The following is a 6,094-nucleotide window of genomic DNA, read 5'->3' on the forward strand; positions in this document are numbered from 1 at the left end:
CCCTGGCCGCACCCTGGTCATTACCCAGTTTCCTGGGTCAGCGGCCATTAGTCACGGTGGGCCCCGGCCCCTGATGGAAATTCCACCGGCGAGCAGCAGCCCAGCGGCCCCCGGGGAAATTTGTAATAACTTTCAAAAGGGAACAGGATAAATATTTGAAGGGGAGAAATCTGCAGGACCGCGGGGAAAGAGCAGGGGGGAGTGGGACTAATTGGAGAGCTGTTTGAAGGAGCCAGCACAGGCACGATGGGCTGAACGGCCTCCTCCTGTGCTGTAAGATCCTATGAGGTTCAAGGTGCAGCGGGGTCAGGGTGGAGCGGCTGTCACCAGCTCTGCCTGATGACCATCAGGTGAAGTCCAACACAGTGAAGGAAATGCAGCCCCCAGTGCACTCTCCCTCCCTGCAGCATTCCTCCAGGAATCCACTCGACACTGTGCAGCATCACACCGGCAAATGAGTTGGAGAGGAACTTCTACAAACGTCAGATTTTTCCCAAAGAAGTTCGGACGTTTGTCTCTCTCTCTCTCTCCTGGGGAGCAACGGGGCCGGGTGGAATTAATCCCAGTACCTTCCGAAAACAATCAATCAATCATCGAAAGCTCAGGGCAGCGAACACTATTGGTCCCACCTCCTGATCCAGGGCATGTCTGAGGATACTGATTGTTTCCAGGACTCCCTCAGACTGGTCTGAAACACCGACCGGGGGCCAATTACTGACTGCAATGCTACGAATTAAAACACAACCTACAGTTTAAATGTTCAAAGCACCCCATTTAATATAAAGAGACATTATTGTAAATTAACCCCACCCACTGAACACTCTCCAGGCACAGACACACACACGGGCCAACGTTTTACACACACACACACATCGTCGTTACTCAATGAGCTTCTTGGCTTTGAAGAAGCGTCGCAGGTAGAAAACCTGCCAGGTGGCCAGGCCGACGAGGCAGCACATGGAGAAGATGCTGAAATACAGGACACGAGCACTGGTGGACTCTGCACGGAGGGAGGGAGGGAGAGAGAGAGAGGGGCCCATCAAACAGGTTGGAGGAGTGGATTCAATCTGCACTAAGATCACTTCACTGAAGGCAGCCCTCCCTCTTCCTTTCACCTTGCTGCCCCGGGCACCGTTTCCCTGCTCCTGGGTCACTGCTGCTCCGAGTCTGGCCTTTGGTCGATGCCTGGGGTCACTCCCTCCCCCGAACCCCCATCCTGGATCCACTCTCGCTAAACAGCTCAGGTGAGAGCAGGGACATGGCAGGCCTTTCATGGGAGCGTCACTCTGTCCACAACTGACACCCTGTCCCTTCCTAACAGGTCAATCCCACCACCTAGAATCTTACAGCACAGGAGGCCTCTCGGCCCATCGTGCCTGTGCTGGCTCTTTGAAAGAGCTGTCCCATTAGTCCCACTGCCCTGCCCTTTCCCCATAGCCCTGTAAATGTTTCCTTTCAGTGTTTATCCAATTCCCTTTTGAAAGTTATTATTAAATCTGCTTCCACCGCCCTTTCAGGCAGCGCATTCCAGATCATAACTCGCTGCGTAAAATAAAACCCTCATCGCCATCTGGTTCTTTTGCCAATTCCCTTAAATCTGTGTCCTCTGGTTACCGACCCTTCTGCCACTGGAAATAGTTTCTCTTTATTTAATCTATTAAAACCCTTCATAATTTTGAACACCTCCATTAAATCTCCCCGTAACCTTCTCTGCTCCAAAGAGAACAATCCCAGTTTCTCTACATCACTGAAATCCCTCATCCCTGGTACCATTCTAGTAAATCTCCTCTGCACCCTCTCCAAGGCCTTGACATCCTTCCTAAAGTGTGGTGCCCAGAATTGGACACAATACTCCAGCTGAGGCCTAACCAGTGTTTTATAAAGGTTTAGTATAACTTCCTTGCTTTCGTACTCGATGCCTCTATTAATAAAGCCCAGGATCCTGGATGCTTTTTTTTTTAACAGCCTTCTCAATTTGCCACCTTCAAGGATTTGTGTCTGTGCACTCCCCAGGTCTCTCTGTTCCTGCATTCCCTTTAAAATTGTACCATTTAGTTTATATTGCCTCTCCTCATTCTTCCTGCCAAAATGTATCACTTCCCACTTCTCTGTGTTAAATTTCATCTGCCATGTGTCTGCCCATTCCACCAGTCTATGTCCTCCTGAAGTCTGTTACTATCCTCCACATTGTTTACTACATTTCCGAGTTTCGTGTCATCTGCAAAGTTTGAAATACCCTGAATACCCAAGTGCAAGTCATTAATATATATCAAAAAGAGCAGTGGTCCTAATACTGACCCCTGGGGAACACCACTGTATATTTCCCTCCAGTCTGAAAAACAACCGTTCACCACGACTCTCTGCTTTCTGTCCTTTAGCCAATTTTGTAACCATGCAGCCACTGTCCCTTTAATCCCAGGGGCTTCAAATGATCCCTTCTGTCTCTGGACCCCGTTTATACCGTCCTTCCCCAAAAACTTATTCCACAACTCTGCCCTCTGGTGTAGAAAGGTCCCAGCCCTCTGACTCCAACTCCCTGGTTTAGATGAGTGGAGGCCTCCAGCCCATGGAGCACCCCATCTAACGGCCCATGAAAGGACTCTGTGTTTTCCCTCCGCTACCCGACTGAGAGCCTCCCCTCCGGGTGTTCCATCCTGCCCACACTCGCCCCAGTTTGTACACACGTTCCCTTATCCTGCAGTCAAACTTGGAATGAAAATATTCAGAATCTTATCTGCCTCGACAAGGCCCCCTTGTCAGAAGGTCGTGGGTTCGAGCCCCACTCCAGAGACTCGAGCACCTAATCCAGGCCGACACTCCCAGTGCAGTACTGAGGGAGTGCCGCACTGTCGGAGGTGCCGTCTTTTGGATGAGACGTTAAACTGAGTCCCTGCCTGCCCCTCTCAGGTGGACGTAAAAGATCCCACGGCCACTAATGGGGGAAGAGCAGAATTCTCCCCTGGGTGTTCTGGCCAATATTTATCCCTCAACCAACACCACTAAAACACAGATTATCTGGTCATTATCACAACGCTGTTTGTGGGATCTTGCTGTGCGCAAATTGGCTGCCCGTTTCCTAAATTGCAACAGTGACTACACTTCAAAATAGTACATTACTGGCTATAAAGTGATCTGGGACGTCCCGAGGTCGTGGAAGGGGCTATATAAATGTACGTTTTTTAAAAAACTAAGTCCCTTTGACACTGGGGATCAGTCCTGCCGTCCTTTTAACCCCTGACCCCTGGTACCCAAGCCCGAGACCACCCCTCTTTACTCCGAGGGCGAGTGGAGGGCAGTTGGGGCAAGGGATGCTTTGCCACAAAGTGCCTGAAGCAGAGCCCACTGCATCTTTCACAGGACGACTGGATAACTGTATGAAGCTGAGGCTCGTGCTATGGGGGAGAGAAGGGGAGAGGGGCTTATGTCCCGGGAGGTGGAGGGAGCTAAAACCCACAAACTTCTGACTCGGAGGGGTGAGTGACGCTGACCGAGGAACGAGACAGGGTCCCCGAGACCGAGAGCAGTAAGTGGAGAAGGGGCGGGTGTTGCAGACTGAAGCCTGTGCTGGGTGCTCCTACCATTGGTGTCCCTCATCTCTTCCTCTCGCTGCTTCATGTCGGCAAAGTCATTGACGATCGACTCTGACAGATCCTCCAATCGTCGCAGCTCCCCCTCAAGTGGCTTCAGCTTCTCCGCCTTGGCGATCTGGGCAGGGAGAGAGAGAGAGAGAGACGGCCTGTAAGATCAGACAAAGATGTAGTAAATCCATTGTTGACTTGAGAGACCCACACTACAGAAAGGATATTGAAGCACTGGAGGCGAGGGGAGGAGTTGTAGAGAGGGACTAGGTTCTTAACACTCCCAATCTTGTTTCTTGATATCACGTGGAGTGAATCAAATTGGCTGAAGACTGGCTTCTGTGATGGTGGGGATATCGGGAGGAGGCCGACATGGATCATCCACTTGCCACTTCTGGCTGAAGATGGTTGCAAACGCTTCAGCCTTGTTTTTGCACTCACGTGCTGGACTCCGCCATCATTGAGGATGGGGATGTTTACAGAGCCTCCTCCTTCCGTTAGTTGTTTAATTGTCCACCACCATTCACGACTGGATGTGGCAGGACTACAGAGCTTTGATCTGATCCGTTGGTTGTGGAATTGCTTAGCTCTGTCTATAGCATGTTGCTTCTGCTGTTTACCATGCATGTAGTCCTGTGTTGTAGCTTCACCAGGTTGGCACCTCATTTTTAGATACGTCTGGTGGTGCTCCTGGCCTGCTCTTCTACACTCCTCATTGAACCAGGGTTGATCCCCTGGCTTGTTGGTAATGGTGGAGTGAGGAAAATGTCGGGCCATGAGGTTACAGATTGTGCTGGAATACAATTCTGCTGCTGCTGATGGCCCACAGCGCCTCATGGATGCCCAGTTTTGAGCTGCGAGATCTGTTCTGAATCTATCCCATTTAGCACGGTGGTAGTGCCACACAACACGTTGGATGGTGTCCTCAGTGCGAAGACGGGACTTCGTCTCTACGAGGACTGTGCGGTGGTCACTCCGACCAATACTGTCATGGACAGATGCATCTGTGACAGGTAGATTGGTGAGGGCAAAGTCAAGTAGGTTTTTCCCCTTGTGTTGGTTTGCTCATCACCTGCCACAGGCCCAGTCTGGCAGCTATGTTGCGAACAGTCCTTTTATACTTGTTTTAACTGTCTGATTCACTTGTTTTATTCCTTATGCTATCTGCACTTGTGTATAGAACTCTTATTTGGGCAACAGACCGACTAGACCACATCTCGAATATACTGTGTGCAGTTTTGGTCTCCTTATTTAAAGAAGGAGGTGGTTCAGAGAAGGTTCCCTCGACTGATTCCTGGGATGAGGGGGTTATCTTATGAGGAAAGGTTGGACAAGTTGGGCCTGTATACACTGGAGTTTAGAAGAATGAGAGGTGATCTTATTGAAAATATCAGATCCTGAGGAGACCAGAAGGGGCAGATGCTGAGAGGATGTTTCCCCTTGTGGGAGAGACTAGAACTCGGGGACCACAGTTTAAAAATAAATGGTTTCCCATTTAAGACGGAGATGAGGAAAAACTTTTTCTCTCAGAGGGTGGTGAGTCTGTGGAACTCCCTTCCCCAGAGAGCGGTGGAGGCAGGGTCAGTGAATATTTTTAAGGCTGAGTTAGATCGATTCCTGATTAACAGGGGAGTCAAAGGTTATAGCAGGTAGATGGGAGAGTTGGGTTGAGGTCACAATCAGATCAGCCTTGATCTTATCAAATGGCAGAGGGGCCGAATGGCCGACTCCTGCTCTTAATTCGTAGGTTCTGATGCTGTTTTTCTCACTTCTTAAATATATCACACTTGTTTTTCATCACTGCTGTATTATTTTTTAATCAGTTATTTTATTATTTCCTGTATTTTTTTGATGAACCTGAAGTATTTATATTACCTGTGACACTATTTGTGACCTGGACTTTGTTCTCATCCCTTTTTCTTATCAGTGAGCTATTTTCCCTTTTATTATTATTTCTGCCCGAGCCCTCCCCGTACCCCAGGACCCCCCCTCGGACTCACTCACCCGGGGGCAGGCGGCTCTCGAAGCAGATCTCGAACATGTCGTAGTCGTCAGTGGTGAAGGCGAATTTGCCCTTAGTCGCCTCCTCCTGAGAGTACAGGATGTGTCCGGAGGAGTCCGTCACCTGGGGGAGGGGAAACAGAGAGGTTACACCCTGGCTCCAGCCCGGAACTGTCCCCCACAGCTCCCTCCCCACACCACCCTCCCAATGGTGGAAAGGTACAAAAAGATCATTAAAAAGGATAATGGAACGTTGGCCTTTATCTCGAGGGCTGGAATACAAAGAGGTGGAAGTTATATTACAGCTGGACAGAGCTCTGGTCAGACCCCATCTGGAGACACTGCGTCCAGTTCTGGGCACCGTCCCCTCAGGAAGGATATATCGGCCTCGGAGGGGGTGCAGTGCAGATTCACCAGAATAACACCGGGGATAAAAGGGTTAAATTACGAGGACAGGTTGCAGAGACGAGGCTTGTATTCCCTCGAGTGTAGAAGATTAAGGGGTGATCGAATCA

The 6,094-nt window shown here is 50.0% G+C and overlaps 1 long non-coding RNA gene across 1 annotated transcript; it reads right to left on the minus strand.

Annotated features, from left to right (window-relative positions):
- Positions 1-732: 732 nt before the first annotated feature.
- LOC137318713 (uncharacterized) lies at positions 733-5,996 on the minus strand. Its single transcript, XR_010961965.1, has 3 exons — positions 5,583-5,996; positions 3,579-3,705; positions 733-1,000 (listed from the first exon to the last, which is right to left on the minus strand). It is a non-coding gene; the product is annotated as an uncharacterized lncRNA (long non-coding RNA).
- Between the last annotated feature and the right edge of the window lie 98 nt (positions 5,997-6,094).

Source organism: Heptranchias perlo, unplaced genomic scaffold (genome assembly GCF_035084215.1).
Source record: "Heptranchias perlo isolate sHepPer1 unplaced genomic scaffold, sHepPer1.hap1 HAP1_SCAFFOLD_715, whole genome shotgun sequence".
Taxonomy (NCBI): domain Eukaryota; kingdom Metazoa; phylum Chordata; class Chondrichthyes; order Hexanchiformes; family Hexanchidae; genus Heptranchias; species Heptranchias perlo.